The 19499-nt window shown below is 37.2% G+C and overlaps 1 long non-coding RNA gene across 3 annotated transcripts; it reads left to right on the top strand.

Moving 5' to 3' along the window:
* The first annotated feature begins 235 nt into the window (after positions 1–235).
* LOC105097886 (uncharacterized) lies at positions 236–17981 on the top strand. 3 transcript variants are annotated; one of them, XR_837979.3, is made up of 4 exons: positions 236–368; positions 11275–11418; positions 16695–16931; positions 17756–17981. It is a non-coding gene; the product is annotated as an uncharacterized LOC105097886 (long non-coding RNA). The 3 variants fall into 3 exon arrangements; XR_010383445.1 differs by having other exon boundaries at positions 17674–17981; XR_004139331.2 differs by having other exon boundaries at positions 17647–17981.
* Positions 17982–19499: the final 1518 nt, after the last annotated feature.

The following is a 19499-nucleotide window of genomic DNA, read 5'->3' as shown; positions in this document are numbered from 1 at the left end:
CACACTGCTGAAAAAGGGGCGCGCGCGCGCGCCCTCCCGCGCGGCTTCCTGGCTCCTTCCCTTTCCCCACTCCCGTCTTGCCCTTTTCCCGCCGCCCTCCCGGCGGTTTGCACGGAGAGGTGAGATCCGTTGGCTTTCGAGGGCAGTATTTCGTACGTCCCCTTCCCCACGACTGCCTCAAAAAAGGAGAGGCGGAACTCAGAGGGATGTCCCCTCACCCCCTTCCTCCTTCCAAAGGCGTTTCAGCCGCAATTGGCCCAATCCTTCGATCCCCGACCCGCTGCAAGGACTCAAGTCTGTGGAATGGACTAGACCACCAACGTCCCAGGGGACGGGGGAAGAGACAGAAGTCACCTCTTGATTTAGCGGTATGTGCCAGGTGCCCTTAATCTTGAACTCAGAGGGTAACGTTCTCAAATTATTCGTGGAACTGCTCACAGTCTAATTTTCGGTTGAGGATAGAAAATTTAAAACTGTAGACTACTTCTCATTTGTCTCCCCTACCGAGCAAATGGAAGATACCCGCTAATAGGTGCGCATGCGTTGGGCCGTGTTCTCGCGCTTGGTTGTCCGGACCCGCCTCCTCCAAGCCCCTCCTCTTCGAAATCTTGTATGCTGAAGCAGGTAGTCTTCCACCGGGTTTCCGTAGCCCAGGGTGGATTTCAAAGCGCTACCAAGTCGGAGTGCCTGATTGCGTCTTAATTTCTTAGTGAATATATATTCTGGTGAATATTTATTGCGATGAATGATTATCCGCTTCCAATTTGTGCCCATATTGGGTAGGACTATCGTAAATTATGATGTGATTCGAGACTCCAGTGAGTTACAGCACAAAGTGCTCCTTTTAACTGTTAAAGGGTTATCAAGGCCCAGAACAACGCCAAGGCCTAAAAATCAGTGGCCATCTCCAAGTATGTATGAAACTGTGGGACTTAAATGATGGACAGTATTTTTTGGCACGCCAGGTAGGATAAAATTTTAGGGGAAGGCGACAAAGGTTATATTTCACCAAAATATTTGTGTTAACCATGTCTGGAAGCTTGACAGGTGCCAAATACATTGGTGAAACTCGTGGATTTGTTAGATGGGTCGTTAAGCCACAAAGGCAAATGAACAGCTCAGAAAAGGAGAACCATCACAAGAAAAGGCAGTCCCCGACCCCCTTTTTTTTTTTTGGCGTGGGGGGAAGGGTGGGGGTAGGGAACTTAGCTGTGACTACTTATATTTCTAGGTCTCATTGTCCTCATCTGTAAAAATGAGAATATAGGAAGGCACCTAATATTTCTTGAGCACTTGCTTTATATATATTTGTTCTCTTTTAGATTTCATTACATCATCCATTGGATAAACAATATAAAGTGCCCCATCCATAAAATTCTAGCGTGCTTGAACTACTTCTGCACGATGCCTTAACATAAAGAATATCATTATCTCTGTTTCATTACTGCAGATGGCAAGTCACTTTTCCTTTAGGAGAGAATTCAGTTGAGAATGAGAAAAGGTAAAGCAAAAGCAGAGCAGAATAAGAAGTTTTTGCAGTGAAGACTTAGGAAAAAATAAGAGAGCTGAAAAATGTTAAAGTCCAGATCTTAGTAATAGTAATTACAGTTATTTGTTGAACTTGTAATGTGCCAGGCACTACTAAACATTCCTTAGTTGGCACAGAGATGAGGCTGGTCACTACTAAACATTCCTTAGTTGGCACAGAGAGATGAGGCTGGTATGGGGTCAGCCACTAAGAAAGTAAGATGTGCTTTGGTATGACATTTTCATGGGCAGAGACAAGCATATCCCACTTAAACCTGCTGAGAATGGTGTTTGTGAAATGTAGCTCTACAAAGGATGATCAACTAAAGCATTTCTAGTCCAAATTACTCTGTTTATCTGGGATCAGTGGGAACTGGGAAGTGGGAGTCGACTTCTAGTCATAAAATTAGACAAGTGCTGAACATTTGGATAAAGGGCACATACGGAAGGAAAATGCCTTTCAGCATTTGTTATCCATAACAAAGCAAAAATATTTTTAGAGTTTTATTAAAATTTGAGGGGATATTTTAAAAATCTATCTGAGTCAGGGATAATACATGAAAATTAGTTAATATTTATCGTTGCTAATGTTAAAAAATTATTCAGACACTTATTAAAACAATACGGAACTTTATTCAGAACTATTGTAAGTGTCAAGACTATCACAGTAGGAGAGAAAGAGCTCAACTCTGAATACGCCAAGAATAGGTGGACATTTATAATCAAGGAGCAGAGATGGGGATAAAGGAGTTCAGGACATGCCACCTGCAATATGCTGTTTTGGTATATTAATTATTTTGCGCTGAGGGACTTAAAAAAATACTTTTTCGAGTCCTCAGCTCTGAGCAACTTCTCTGAGCTCCATTTACCTGCTTAAATACAGATCCTCAAAAAGGCATTCAGCTGTCATACTCCCTAGGAGTTTTGCCAACCAGGGAAGATTGACTCTTACCACAGAGGAGGGGACTAGAAGTCAGAAGTCAACACCACATCCAGACAAATGTTGTCACAAACTATCATTATCTCTCATCTATTCTAAGGGCCCATTTATCTTTCCAAATAATTATTCTCCCCTAAGCAGGATACCTCCCCATATCCCCTCGCCTTCCCCCTATTGAGATGATATAAACTCTCAAATACCACTGCTTTTCTGGATATTCACTTTTTCCCTCTGTGATGCCCCTGTGCATGTAATTTTAGGAATTAATAAATAGGTATAGCTTTTATCTTGTTAACTTACCTGCATTCAGTTTATCTCATAGACCTAGCTATCAAACCTAGGAGGGTAGAAAGTCTTTCCTCCCCTACAAGGAGGGTTGGTGGATGGAAGTTTACTAGAGGAGACTTCAAGGGTAGGGGAATTCTTCCTAAACTGACTTGCCAGGGTTATCAGATATCAAGGGTGGAGGAGTCTTTCTAAGCTGACTGAGCAGAATTCTTGCTACAACTGAACTAGGCAGGCCAAAAGATAAGGTCCAGTTGAGAACAGGGCTCAGAGGAGTCTGACTAAAGTTTGGTTAAGGAGAGTCTTTAGTCAGGCTCCTCTTGATACAGGAAAATGGGTGCAAGAGGATGGCTGTGTCCCAGGTCTCAATTGAGTCCCTAGGACTTGCCCCACTAAATGAGGGTCCTTGGCTTCACACAGGAAAGAATTCAAGAGTAAGCCATAGTTGAGTAAAAGTAGATTTATTTAGAGAGATGTACAGGGTGGGGAGGGGGAGTGTTAAAGTAAAGGTGGATACACACTCCATAAAGTGGGCTGTCTTGGAAGGCAGGAGAGAGAGAGGGACTGTTAGGCGTGGTGTTGCTAGTTTTTGTATGCTAACAAGTGAGAGGATTATTCCAACTACTTTGGGGAAGGGGCAGGGATTCCTAGGAATTGGGCCACAGCCCTCTGACTTTCCATGGTTAGCTTCAGAGCTGTCATGATGCTTGTGGGTGTGTCAGTCACTGTGCTAGTACATTACAATGTATATAATGAAGCTCAGGGTCCACTGGGGGTTGAATCTCCCCCCATCTTGGGCCTCCAGGTCTATTGAGAGTTGACTTTTCTGCCATCTTGGTGCTAATTGTTGTGTCATTCCTTTAATGACTGTGTCCTGCCCCCTTCCCTCCTGTCTCACTCTGAGCCCTCTTCTAATTTAACATGTATAAAATATCACAGGTATGCTTTTTAGAGTGCTTTATGGTTTAATATAATAAGTATAAAAGACTAATTACCTATTAAAAATCATAAGTTTTTCAACACTGAATTTTCTTACTGTGATGGATTTCAGGAACCATCACAGCTGGAGAGGTCTTACCACCCTGCATTTTACAAATGTGGAAACTATGGCTTAGTGAAATTGAACAGTTTGCCCAAAGACACATAGTTCTTCAAAGGAGCAGAGCTAGGGATGATATTCAGGAGTCTGGGTTGCTTGGAAAGTACTTGTGCCTCAAGATGAGGGATCCTAGCAGCTTTAGGTGTATGTATTTCTACTCACAGAGCTTGATCTTTAGAACACACAGTCTTTTATACATCACCGAAGAACATCAAAAAGCTGTCTCACTTGGGACAGAAAGAGGGTATAACTGGAGAAATGGGAAGATCCAAATAAAATGTGGAGTTTAGTTAATAGTTACATGTTTCAATTTCTTAATTTTGACAAAAACATGATGGCAATGTAAGATGTTAATGTGGGAAACTTTGCAACTTTTCTGTACCCAAAAACCTTATTTTACAAAAGGAAAAATGAACAGTTGGTACCTAATTAAACTTAAAAGCATTTTGCACAACATGACAGACAATGTACGGAATGGGAGAAAATATTTGCAAACAGTGTAACTGATAAGGGCATATATCCAGAAAAGAGGAAAACTCTGTTTTGAAAATATACATGCACCCCAATGTTCGTAGTAGCACTGTTTACAGTAGCCAAGACTTGGAAGCAACCTATATGTCCATCAACAGAAGAATGGAGAAAGAAGATGTTATACACACAAATGCAATGGAATATTACTTAGCCATAAAAAGAATGAAATAATGCCATTTGCAGCAACATGGATGGACCTAGAGATTATCATACTAAGTGAAGTCAGTCAGACAAAGAAAGACAAATATCATATGATATCACTTACATGTAGAATCTATAAAAATGGCACAAATGAACTTATTTACAAAACAGAAATAGACTCACAGACATAGAAAACAAACTTGTAGTTACCAAAGAGGAAGGGTTAGGAGGGATAAATTGGTAATTTGGGATTAACAGATACATACTACTGCATATAAAGAAGATAAACAACAAGGATCTACTGTATAACACAGGGAGCTATAGTCAATATCTTGTAATAACCTATAATGGAAAAGAACCTGAAAAAGTGTATACAATTATCTATCTATCTGTCTATCTATATCTGAATTACTTTGCTGTACATCTGAAACATTGTAAATCAACTATACTTTAACTTTAAAAAAAAGTGTCTCAGATTGTTGAGAACTCTATAGAGAAACACCCCTTAGCCTTCAAATAAGTGGTTGATCTATCTTGGAAAACTTTCAAAGATCATCTATTTATAAAGAGACAGAAAATTCACAGCCTCCCTGGGTATTGTCTTCTAGTATCTTGTAAGCTTTGTATCAGGAAATGAGTTTTAAAAGCTAAATTAAATACTTACCATTTCAATTGAAGTCTATTTCTCATTCATTCAACATTTTTGTCTCTTCTGCTTATAAATAGCAGCTGTTCGTCATCACTCACACAGTGTGTAATCACGTGCTTGCAGATCTACTTTTCTATGAACAGAACATCATATGGCTTCTTAGAACATTCTAAAATCAGTCAGGAATTTACCAGATGCCATTTATGTGCAAAGCAGTATGGTAATGGAGGGAGGGGAAAAAAAAGGGAAAATAAGACACAGACTCGACCTTCAAAAAGACTAATATTCTTTCCGCATTAAAAGTCTCATGCACATTTACTCATTTGTGAATGTCTCACTCACAAATATTTACTGAGTACTCACTGTGTGCCAGGCACTGTTCTAGGTGTTGGAAATTCTTGATAATAAGCAAAACTAGGCAGTATCCTACTGTCATAGACCTTACTGTCTAGTGACATTAACCAAATGATCACCCAAATAACTGTAAAATCACAACTGTGAAATACTATGAAGAGGAAGTATAGGCCAGGTCTGCTGCTAGCCTGTGTATACTATGCTTTGTGCTATTTTTTTTAATACCTTTATTGTGGTATTGTTGCCGGTGGATGCAACTGGTATTCCAGGTTCTTGTCCCGTACCAGAAAGAATTCAGAAACAAGACGTTGTGGTTAAAAAAAAGTAAAGTGAGGATTTATTAAAGGATGGATAGTACACTGTCAAGGGGAGAACAGGCAGGCTCGGGTGAGTGGCTGCCTTGAGTTTCTTTGGCAAGTTAGTTACATAGGGTGTAAAAATGAATGGGCGGAATATTCATTGAAGGAAGGTCTTGGGTTTTATTTCCTGATTATCATCCCAACTCCACCTTCCCAAAGGGAGGAGGGATTTTTGTCCTTATTTAGTCTGGGTCAGAAGTGTCATGGCATCATGCATGATGGGTACTTCTGATTTGCAAGGCTAATTTTATTGAAATGAAAGCATAATGAGCAAAAGGTTACATTCGGACGCTGGAAATTCCTGCCTTTTCTCACCTTTCTTTTTTGGTCTCCAGGCCACTCATCACCCCCAAAGGTGTGGCTCCTTATCAGCCCAAAGGTTCTTGCTTTTCTTTCTCTGCCCTGGGACCCCTTGTGCTTACATGATGTATGATTCCTGCATTTGGCTCGTGCCCTTCCTTTCTGCCCAATTGCTGCCACTTGGTATGTGTCCCCCTTTCTCTGCTCATATCTAGCTATCTGCCTGCTCTAACATTATGATTCCTGTACAGTAAACTATGTATATTTCAGATATACAGTTTGATGAATTTTGATAGATGTATACACCCATGAAACCACCACCACAATCGAGGTAGCTAACATTTCCATCACTCCCCAAAAGGTGCAAATTTTGAATTCCCAGTTTATCCCTTCCTACCCCCTTTACCCTCTGGTAACCATAAGTTTATTCTCTATGTTTGTGAGTCTGTTTCTGTTTTGTAGATAAGTTCATTTGTATCCTTTTTTTTAGATACCATATATAAGCAATATCATATGGTATTTTTCTTTCTCTTTCTGGCTTACTTCACTCAGAATGATGATCTCTAGGTCCATCCATGTTGCTGCAAATGGAATTATTTTATTCTTTTTTATGGCTGAGTAGTATTGCTTTATGATGTTTTTTAAGAGGCACTTCTATAGAAAAAACTACCCAGAGAAGGCACAATATGAAAAGCAGACTATGACTTTGATGAATTAGAAGAAGGCAGCCCTTCTTCTAGGTAACACAGCCCTGCTCCGTGTGCAAGGCTTTGTGAGTGGAATACAAACTAGATTTTAGCTGCTATCAGCTCAGCTGGGAACCCTTGTTTAGATGAACAACCTACACAAATGTATGTGGCAGCTTTACAAAAGTTTCTGTGGACAGACAATAGAGTAAAATTTGGTAGGGTTTCCCTGAGGAACAGACAGAAGAATGAGAACTGAAAGAAGAATGGGAGTTAACCAGGGGAAAGGGAAGAAACGTTCTAGGAGTGGTAACAACATATGCAAAGGCCCTGGGGCAGGATAGGAATATATGGTAATATAGGGAAACTGAAAGGTCAATGCTTGTGAAGGACTGAAAAAAGTGATAGGAGTAATGGTAACAGATAAGGCTTGAAAAGTAAGTAGGGAGTCAGATCATGCAGGACCTTGTAGATCATCTTAAGATTACAATGTAAAAATACATCTTCTGCTGATAAGACTTATAATGGAAGGGTTCAAATGGCATTCCATTTTATTTTAATTTAATTTTTTCTTGCCATTTCTCTTAAATACAGCAAAATGCACAGGTCTGAATTACACAGTTTGAAGAGTTTTGACATAGGCGTACATCCATGCCATCCATTTTCCTCATGTTTCTTTCCATTCAAAACCCACTCCACTCCCCCCACCCCCAACCCAGGACAACCACTATTCTAGTTTCTTACACCTGATATTAGTTTTGCCTATTCTAGAACTTCATATGAAAGTAATAAATTTTTTCTGTCTTCTTTTGCTCGGCCTAATATTTTTGAGATTTATAAAATGGTGTTAACTGCCTAGATCCGTTGTTCTCAAACTGTAACAGGCATAAAAATCAGCTGGATAGCTTGTTAAATCAGTTTGCTGGGCTCCACCCCAAAACCTCTGATACACTATGTTGGGGTGAGACCCCTTCACGTGCATTTCTAACAAACTCAAGGTGGTACCCAAGCTGCTGATTCAAGGACCACACTTTGAGAACCACTGGTATAAATGATAAATTCAGAAATATCTTATGAACAGTTTCTAGAAATTTATCTATTCATTCAGTAAACATATTTTTAAGTACCTGCTATGTGCCAGGCACTTTCTAGGTGCCGGGAATTCCAAAATAACTAGAACATCATCCTTCTCATCTAGTAACTTATAGTCTGATGAGAGAAGGCAGAGGTAAAGCAAATATTTCTAGCAGTCTTAGAAAGTCTCTTCACTAAATAGTGAACAAAATATTCTAAAAACGAAAGTGCTCTTGCTTTCTGAAGTAGATAAATCACTAAGAATAAGAACAAGGCTGTATAATAGATCCCATCCTAGATACAGGATTCCTCTCTGCCACAGTGAATGCAAAGATGATCAGTATGATCTATCTTATTGAATGTTTCCCATGTGTCCAGTGCTGTGAAAAGTGCTTTCCATGTGCAGCTTGTCATTTAATCCTCTCAATAACTCTATGAAGCTAGAACTTTATGGATGAGGGAACTAATTAGCTCAGGGAGGTTAAGGGACTGGACAGTGGCCACTCAACAAGTAAGTGGGAGAATCAGAATTCAAACCCAAAGCTGGTTGACCCAAGTGCTGCTTATTTTAATCACTAACACTTGCAGCTTTCTAGAAGAAAGCAACCTTCATGAATAATTTTAGTGGTGAAAATACTAATGAGTCCTACAGTAGAAATATTCAACACAGAATACAGAAGTTGGATGGGATGGCGTAGGGAGCTATGTGATTTTAACTGGGTGGAAATAGGAGAAGGCTTCACAAAGAGATGGGAATTAGCTTGGAAAATAAATTTTTATCAGTTTTTCCTAATAGAGTCTGGGAAGCAGAGACAATCCAGTGGATAAAAATACTGCATTCCAAAAATAGAAAAGCACATTGTATTGTGGATAAAGAGTTTATTGGAATCAGTTATAGCCTGAATGAAATCTCCCTTGTGATTATGCAATGACTTGGCTTACCAAATACTACTTTATGATTGCTAGTTCAACTCCCTGGTTTCCTTGATAATAGGAAGGGAATGTGCTAAAGAGTAGGCATTTGTATGTGAGTCATTGGAGAGGCATATTTCACAGCATAACTTTAATACTTGGGCATGTGGTTTATAAATAGGTGTCTTGTTCGTTGGGAAAGGGCTGGATCATGAAAAGCCTTCTGCCCTTGGTCTGTAAGTAATGGGTGGTCAAAGAAGAGTTTTCCCCTTGGCAGATGTCAGTGGGTAAGACTGGAGGCAGAGAGATGAACTCCAAGGCCACTGCAACACTGCAGACCTGAACTAAGGCAACACCAATGAAGATGGAAAGTAAAGAGTTGCTTCCAGAGGTACTTAAGAAATACAATCAACTGGACCAGTAATTCCTGGAATGTGAGGGGTGAAGAGAGAGGGACATAGAGTGCCTCAGGTATGTAGTTTGGCTGACTCCTGAATGGTGGTATCTTTAAATAAGATAAGGAAAATAGGAGGAGAAGCAGGTGGAATTTTTAACTTTTTTAAAAAATTGAAGTATAGTTGATTTACAATGTGTTAGTTTCTGGTGTACACTGTACTGATCCAGTTATATATATTTACCTTTTCTGATTCTTTTTCATTATAGGCTATTACAAAGTATTGAATATAGTTCCCTGTGCTGTACAGTAGGATCTTGTTGTTTATCTATTTTGTAACTAGTAGTTTCTATCTGCTAATCCCAAACTCCCAATTTATCCCTCCCACTCGCCACTTTCCCCTTTGATAACCATAGGTTTGTTTTCTATGTCTGTGAGTCTGTTTCTGTTTTGTAAATAAATTCATTTGTGTCTTTTTTTTTTTTAGATTCTACATGTAGGTAATATCATATGATATTTGTCTTTGACTTACTTCACTTAGTATGATAATCTCTAGGTCCATCCATGTTGCTATAAATGGCATTTCATTCTTGTTTATGGTTAAGTAACAGTCCCTTGTGCATATATATATTATATATATGCTAAATATATTATATATATACACTACATCTTCTTTATCCATTCATCTGTCAATGAATATTTAGGTTGCTTCCATGTCTTGGTTATTGTAAACAGTGCTGCTGTGAACATTGGGGTGCATGTATGTTTTAGAAATAGAATTTTCGTCTTTTCTGGATATATGCCCAGGAATGGGATTGCTGGATCATATGGTAACTCTATTTTTAGTTTTTTAAGGAACTTCCATACTGTTCTCCATAGTGGCTGCATCCACTTACATTCCCACCAACAGTGTAGGAAGGTTCCTTTTTCTCCACATCCTATCCAGCTTTTATCATTTATTGACTTTTTAGTGATGACCATTTTGACAAGTGTGAGGTGATACATCACTGTTTTTTTTGTTTGTTTGTTTTTGTTTTATGAAGGGGAGATAATTAGGTTTATTTATTTATTTATATTTGGAGGAAGTACTGAGGATTGAACCCTGGACCTGGTGCATATTAAGCATGCTCTCTACCACTTAAGCTATACTCTCCCCGCTCACTGTTTTGATTTGCGTTTCTCTTATAATTAGCTATATTGAACATCTTTTCATGTACATATTGGCCATCTGTATGTCTTCATTGGAGAAATACCTGTTTAGGTCTTCTGCCCATTTTTTGATTGGGTTGTTTAGTCTTTTGTTATTGAGTTGTATGAACTATTTGTATACTTTGGAAATTAAGCCCTTATCAGTCGCATCTTTTGCAGCTATTTTCTCCCACTCCAAAGGTTATCTTTTCGTTTTATGGTTTCCTTTGCTATGCATGGAATTTTTAACTTTTAGTGTTGAGCAGATAGACATGTAATTTTACTTTTCCCCAAATCTAAATACAGTCTTCAAGGGCAAATGGAAATGACAGTGGTCTATCATTAATCTAAGGGAAGAGTTATCTCAAAAAATGGAAATAATTTTAATGTCTTGTGCTTTCCAGAGAGTTTTGTATGAGCATTAAATGAGACGATATGTGTGGAAGAGCTTGAAACATTTGTTATTGCATGCAACATTTTTGAATGATAAATTAATCTTGTATTTTGAAATAAAAGTTTGCTTATGCTTTAAAATCACTAGCCTTGATTTTAGGAATAATTAGATTTTATCTACAATTTTCCCCTTATAAAATTTTTTAAAAAGTATGAAGGATAATGTATTTTTATTATTAAGTGACTATCTTCTGAGACACTCAGTATTCTTTTCAAATGTAAAGCAAACCCAGCAATGTCCCTAGATGAAAATACTAAGACAAAAAGGATCTAGAAAGTTGAACTAAGAGTTAACATTCATTGCAGGCTTGCTATATGCAGGGGACATTGCACAATTTATCTCATTTAATCTTCACACCATCCTTGCACCTCTATTTTACAGATAACAAACATGAAACAGAGAAATTAAATTACTAACTCACAGAGGCGGTAAGTGGTGGATGCACACAGCCTAACTCTGAGACCTGAGTTCTTCATCTCTGCACCATATGGCTACCCACTGAATTGCCAGCATGTTTATCTCTGGGTAGGTGAAACTGAGTATATCCGCTGTCTCTTTCTTTTTGTTTCTCTGTATTTTTGGTAACATATATGTGTTACTTTGGAGTTGAGAGAAAGAAAGGTTATTTTAAGTTAAAAAAGCAATCAAATACATGAATTTATTTTAAATAACCCATTCCCTGAAAAAAAACACCTCTGAATCTAATTTTGATTTTGAGTATTAAGTACATTGCTGTCTGAAGATCAAGTTTTGTCTGGTGCATGGTTCATTATTGTGTGCTTAATTCTCTGAAAAATAAGACTAAATTATTGCCAGGTTAATTAACTGTTACTGTCTTAGAGTCTGGACTATTAGAGATAAATGCACAATTTTGAAATAAAAGTTTAGCTGTCAAATCCAGAGAAACAGGCGGGGGGGGGGGAGTTGTTTTGTTTTTTAACATTTGTAATCTTTAAATTGTCTGAAAGACTCTTAATCAGCCTTAAGAAATTCACTACTATCTGTAAGTTAAAGTCAGTACCCAAGCAGTCTTGAGAGCTGATGTTTAATTTAGAAATGTGATTTACAATTTAAAGGATCAAAACTACATTCTAATTTCTTTACCGATACTTGGTTTTCCTTTTTCCGGTGTCCATATTGGATTGTTATTGTCTGATGTCTCAGGAGTATCAACCTGTTGGATCAGATAGTGCTGTTTTTGTTGGAATAAGGCAACATTAGGGATGTTTTTGTGTTAAAAGGGTAATTACATAGATTAAATTACACGGACTTTGCAAAACAACATGAGGCACTTAAAGGGAAACAAAAAACAAAAAACAACCTCTAAATTAGGTTACACTTGGATTCACGTAGCTTGACAGTAATCCACCACCAGCACATGTAACCAAGGCAAGAAAAAAATATACTTCATATAAATATTCTTTACACAAAAAAGTATTTGCTGATTTTGATTTGAAAATACATATTTATTTAAAAATACATCTGAGAGAGAACCTTGAATAGATTTTTGGTACAGGCAGCTTTTTTCTAATGAAGAGGTGATAAATAAAAATAAATGTGCTTTTAAAAAAGAAGTGAGAAGGAAATTAGAAATTATACATTTTGAATTCTCTCCAACTTGGATTCTTACTTTATTTCATTTCTTTGAGAGAGCCAAAGATGACTTCTGGTTCTTAGAACAAAGACTTGAAAGAGCTAAAGCATTCAGAAGGCTCAGAGTGACAACTGTGAAAAGAGATTTTTGATGAGTTGAGTGTAAATGAATCAGAAACAAATGGATTACGCTCTTCAAAGTGCACATGAGTTTAACAGTGCAGAGGAAAACATGCTCAGTAAAATGCTCGGGCCATTCTAAAAGTGAAATACTTGAAATGTTTAAGATTTGAGGTGTACACTTAATGAGACCACAGCTATTCTTATCTGGGGTAAATGTGATAATTTCCCTTAACTTCATTTCTTCATTCCACATTTTCTAAAGCTTATGCCAAAGAATAAGGACACTATATAAGGAAGGCTGCAAAGTTCAAAATCTACAGTTCAAGTTCAAAGGCCATGTGCTGGCAGAATTCGTTCTCACTTGCGGGCAGTCAATTTTTTGTTCTATTCAGGCCTCCAACTGATTGGATGAAACGCACCTGCATTATGGAGGGCGATCTGCTTTACTCAAAGCCAACTGATTTATATGTTAATCTCAGCCAAAACACCCTCATATGTTTAATCCAGAATAATATTTGATTGTAAATCTGGGTACCTTAGTCGAGCCAAGTTGACATGTAAAATTAATCATCACAGATGCCTAGCTGGCTGATGTTGTCTGCTTATTAAATGTGACATTTAGAATCCTAAAGCAATAACAGTTCAAATGAATGGACAGACTCCACTAACAAACTTTTAGATCTGGAAAAGCTATTGTAGACCTTCTGATGGTGTTTCTCAACGCCGATGCTGTTAGCTTGGGGGCAGAGTAATGTTTGTATGTGGGGATTGTCCTGAGCATTGCAGGGCACTGGGTGTCCCTGGCCTTAACCTCTGAATGCAAATAGCTCTCCAATCATTGTGACAACGACAAAACCATCCCTAAGATTTCCTTACACCTTAGGGTAGGGGGTAACACTCCGCATTAAGAACTACCCCCTACTCTCTTTTACAGGGGAAAATAGATTTAATAAGATTACTTTTTACCATATTTTATATGTAGACTATTACTTTCACCCCTTTTTTCTGATTTGACAAGGTAATTAATTGTATCAGATTATTTCACAGTATGTATGTAATATGTAAGTCTATAATTATATTGTATAAAATAAGATTTAAAATATAAACTCTATAGAGTATAACAAGCTATAATGTACGAAGTTGGGTAAGAATTTCAGTCATGAAACTACTAGGGTTTTGGTTAATACACATGTACATGTTTGGTGTTAAACTAAAAGCATGGATAAATTACCCTCAATTTTGAAAAACTTTTTGAAAAACTGGTTAGTTGGGGAAGCATTAATCTGAAACAGTATATACGAACATATTAGATGTCACTGTTCATACTGAAAGGGAGCATTTCTGAGGTGACATACTTGTTTTGGTTAACTAAAACTCACTCTTTAGATATGAACTTAAATGTTACTTGCTCCAGGAAGTCGTTGCTAACCGCACAGATGCGCTTCACTGACATCCTGTATTCTCCCAATCGCAGAAATCATCACTGTAGATTATAGTTGACATTACTGTCTCCCCCATGAAACTGGAGGCTCTGTGAGATCAGGGACCTTGTGAAGGTTGTTTGCCTGTCTTGTACTCCTAACATTGAGCCAAATGCCTGGCACATAATCGAAATTTTAAAACTATTTGTTGCATCGGTGAATTAGGAGGGGCAGTATGAAGAAAACAAACTTCCATTTTTACTGAAAACCATGCATATATCATTTTCTACTGTGAGGCCTAGGGACCAGTAATAATTTATCATCTGTGTGTTCCACCAGCCCCTAGTATTGCACCTGGTGTGAATAGTCTCTCTCATACTTTATTGAGGTGTAATTTATATGCAATAAACTGCATTCACTTAAAGTATACAGTTCAATGAGTTTTGACACCAGTATAACCCCTGTCACCAAGACATAGTTCCCTAGCTCCCCTTTGCAGTCATTTTCCCCCTCTACCTCCATCCCATGCGACCACTGGTTTGCTTCTAGTCACTATAAATTAGTTTACATTTTCTAGAATTTTATATAAATGCAATCACACAGTATGTACTCTTTTGTACACACATACTTCTTGAGATTCATTCATGTTGTTGCATGCGAATGTAGTCTGTTTCTTTTTATTGCTGAGCAAGTATTTCACTTTATGGATATATAATAATTTGCTCGTTTACCTGTTGATAGACAATTGGGTTGTTTATCGTTTGGGGCTGTTACGAATAAGGCTGCTATGAATATTCGTGGGCAAGTTTTTGTGTGGACATATATTTTGATTTTTCTTGGGCAAATACCTAAGAGTGGAATTCTCGATTATATGGCAAATGTATGCTTATCTTTATAAGAAACTATCAAACCATTTTCAAAGTGGTTGTACCACATTTTTATTACCACTGGCAATGGAAGAGCTTCCCATTTGTTCTACATCCTTCTCAACACTTGATATTGTCAGCCTTAATAATTTTAGTCGTTTTGGTGGGTATGTAGTAGTATCTTATTATGGTTTTAATGTGCATTTTTCTGATGACTGATGATGCTGAACACATTGATTATCCATTATCTTCTTTGGTGAGGTGTCTGTCCAAGTATTTAGTCCATTTTTTTTATTGTTTGCCTTTCTTTTATTGAACTATAAGAGTCCTTTATATGTCCTGTGAACAGGTCCTTTGGCTGCTATATACAGAAGGTTTTCTCTAGTTCAGAACTGTCTTTTCACTTTCTTAATGATGTCTCTTAAAGAGCAAAATTTTTGAATTTTGATGGAGTTCAAATTATCAATTTTTAATGATTCTTCTTTTTTCTGTTTTCTGAGAAATCCTACCCCAAGGTCACAAAGATTTTTCTTTCATGTTTTCTTCTAAATATTTTATAGTTTTAGCTTTTACGTTTAGATCTGTATGACATTTTGAGTTAGTCTTCATGTATGATGTGAGATAAAGATTGAAATTTAATTTCTTTCCATATGAATATCCAATAGTTCCAACACTGTTTGTTGGAAAGACTTTCCTTTCCCCATGGAATAATTTGGCACCATGGTCAAAAAGTCAACTGACCACAAATGTGTACTTCTGTTTCTGGGCTTTCTATTCTGTTTCATTGATCTGTATGTCTATCCTTTCACCAATACAACATTGTCTTGGTTACTCTAGATTTATAGTAAATCTTGAAATCAAATATCATCTGTCCTGAAAGTTTGTTTTTTTCTGTGTCTGTCATTGAAGTGTTTATCCCAGAGATGATCCTAGTCACCAGACCAAGCATAACCTTGCTTCCTTTCATAGCCCTTGATATCTTAAAGTGTCTACAGAGTCGTAAAATGAAAAAAATCACGCTTTCCTTATTCTGCTATTTCTCGTTTATTCCCCTGTCCCAGGAGACCATTGTATGCTTTGGACAGGAGATTCTTTGGCTTACCAACGACTGAAACTTAGGTTTTAAGTAGACAATGTAGAGAGTCATGAGATAGGTAGATGGGGGTACTTCTACACATGCTCAGATGAATTGCAAAAGAAGAGTTCTGTGTAATATTACACAAATTATTTGGGGAATAAAAATTATAACAAATAGATGAAGTATGTCCTTATTGTCCATAAGCTAAGACTAAACATCTTTACCTGTCATTCTTGTTTCCTGATATATGTAACACTCCAGGAAAACTGTTCAACACTTACATTCTATGGCTTTCTCATCTCTGTGCTATTACATTGCCATCCCCTGAAATGACTTTACCCCTCATCTTAGAATATCTTAATTTTCTTTTTCTATGAAGCTTCTTGTAATCTTCTCAACAAGGAGTAATTGTGCTTTTTCTAGCTCTTCCATAACACTTATATTTATATCTTTATTATATTTATCATAGTAATACAATAGCTTGCAATTTTTGATTACTTACTATGTGCCAGACATTGTGTTAGATATTTAACATGCACTATCATTTTAATCATCACAGAATCATTATTTAGGTAGATACTACATTATAGGTAGACATTATTATGATTTAATTGACAGATGAGGAAATTGAGACACAAAGAGATTAAATAATATAACTTCAAGATCACACAACTAGCAATTTCAGTGCTAGCGTTCTAACTAAGGTCTGTTTGGCTACAGAGTCTGAATTCCTGACTGATATGATGTCCTGTCTCCAAACAAGGCCTATTTTGCTGGCCTCTCTCAGAAATTCTGGAATACTACTGAAGGCCATCAATAATACAATTTGTACATGGCCATATACTAATATACTGGAAGAGATGGCAAAGACTTCGGAATTACTTGTGGGGCCTCAGGGATACCATAATTTAAAACCCTTGAACAAGAAAGATGTAGCAAGGCTCCCTACAGCTCCAGGTGAGTGTGTCCCAGACAGGATCTCTTAATACAAGTTCTGTGAGTAATATTTTGAGTTGGCACAGTTGGCATCACTAAAATAGCCTTCCGTTCCAGCCCTTGGGGAATTTAGTGAAACTTCTTTGTGAAAACGAGCTACAAAATAGACCTACACAACTTTTTGGTCCTTCTTTCTGAAAACATATTTGCTTCAAATAATGAAAGTAACACATGTACATTTTGGATTATTTGGAAAATATAAGGAAACCACAAAGAAGAAAACTCTCTTATAATCTTACCACCTAGAGGTAATCACTTTAATAGTTGAGTCTTCTATCTCTCTAGTCTTTCTCTGGGCACACACAAACATGAATACACACATATTTTGAAAATATAATTGATACCATGTTACAGTTTTGTAAGCAATTTTTACAACAGTATATAGAACGTTTTCCTAAAGCATCGTTTTAATGGCTGCATAGTGTTACATCATAAGGATATCCATAATTTATTTAATCATACCCCAACTGCTCAGCACTGATATCGTTTCCAGTCTTTCCATATATACACATACATGTTTGTATCCACATCTGATTGTTTCCTTAGGAGAGGGAAGGGGGAAGGATGCTAAATCACTCAAAGTTACATTTCACTCTGACAAAGCTCTGCCAGTGAACACTCTCAGTGCATCTGGGTTACCATCTGATGACTAAAAGATTTGTAATCCCTTGGCTAGATCTTGAAAGAGTTGTCGGAATTGCAGGGAATGATTTCTCCACTGGGAGCAGGAGGAGTAGAGGCATAAATGAGAAGATCCCAACCAAGCTTTTCAACTTTCTTACCAGAATGCCAGCTTTGCTACATGTCACCTGTTTATTGGTCTATACCCCGAAGATCAACATGGATCACCAACACAAAATGCTTGTGCATCAAGTTCTGAACAGAGATGTCAGCCTTAAAACAGCCAATTACTCTGCCACACCCCCACCACAGGCTTAATTATTTTTGGCAAAATCCTTTTCTGATTTACAGTGCCTTCACACTCAATAAACGTTTTCTGAATGAATTAAATCAACATTGTCTTACTTGCTACTCTAATTTATATTGAATGCTTTAGAGGATTTAAGGGAGGCAAGCTCCTAGAGTTGTTATCACAAGAATAGAAAGACTTTACATATTGAGAACAGAATTAGACCAACTGAAACCACTTGTACAGGTTGGAGCTCCTGGGCAGAGACCTCTTCCATAAGCTCACTAATCCACACAACTAAAAGTACCTTGAACTAATCTTGTTCAAACTTGCATTGGGAGTCTATCCAATTGCAACAGTTTTGTATAACTGGGTTTTATAATATATGTACCAATTATTTTTAAATCTCTGTTTATGTCAGCAGGAGAAATGTTTGCTTTCCACAAGATCTGTGTTGAAACTTGATGACCAAGTTCTGTTTTTTCAGGTCAAATTCCAGTGAAACAGGTTTCAGGATCACAGGATGGATTATAGTGAAGATATTTCTAAGCTTTTGCAGGCCCATAATAATAATAATAATGTTGTGTTAATATCTTTATAAGGAGATGGTTTACTTATCTCTAACACTCATTCATGTCATGCTAGTGAAAACTACATAAGATATCTCCCACAGCCAGTATATTTGCATAAAGTAAAGAACATTGTATAGGGTTGAGCAAAGCCTTAAGAAGTCCCATAGTTTGCTTTCTACTGATCATAGTACAGGAAAGATACCATTTAGTTTCTGATGCCTTTATTATGAAAGTTCTGAGCACATGTATCTTTATGCAAACAGTTAATGTCTTTTTGCTTGTGAATGCTAAAGAATTGGAGTTTTAGGTCAGTTTTGCTAAGAACTGGAGTTTTAAGTTAAGATGTTTTTTTAAACTTCTCCAAGCCTTAATTTCCTACCGTATAGAAAGCATGGGAATGGAGGGCATTGAGGGAGGTTGATACTGTACTAGCATCATCTCTTTCCCATTTCTGCATTCTTGGGTTTGCTAGTTTGTGTATCTATGAATCATAAGCAGTTTGGCATCAGCATGGTGGAATGACAATCTGTAGAACTTGGGGAAGACTTGGGTTATAGCCGGCTCTGCTATTTAAAAACTGAAATCTTGGACTGGTCGTCTAAATAAGCTTGAGTTGCCTATAAAATGAATTTTGAATTTAGTTTTTTCTAGCTAATCACTGCCACATTTACCTTCTTTCTAGACAGATTCTTCTCTACTTATGAACAAGTTCATTTCTTAAAGGCTGTTCTTAGGTACACTTTTTCCCAAGTCCAGAAGGACTAAGAGATGTTTAAACTTTCAGGCCTAGGATGCAGTTCCACCAAAAAGATTCTTTGAAGATTTCAAAGCAGATAGACTCATTATTTATAATAGCAAAAGATTATAGTATAAATTGATCAATGGAGTATTGATTATATAAGTCGTGGCATTTCTTTATATGTAGCTTTTAAAGTGAATAAGGTTTATCTATGTGAATTAATATATAACAATCTCCAAAATACATTAAATGGGAAAAACATTGCTGAAATAAGTATATATTATGTGCTTATTTATATAAAAGGAAAT

The sequence above is a fragment of the Camelus dromedarius genome, chromosome 12, assembly GCF_036321535.1.
Source record: "Camelus dromedarius isolate mCamDro1 chromosome 12, mCamDro1.pat, whole genome shotgun sequence".
Lineage (NCBI taxonomy): Eukaryota > Metazoa > Chordata > Mammalia > Artiodactyla > Camelidae > Camelus > Camelus dromedarius.
This window is presented reverse-complemented; position numbering and strand designations above follow the sequence as displayed.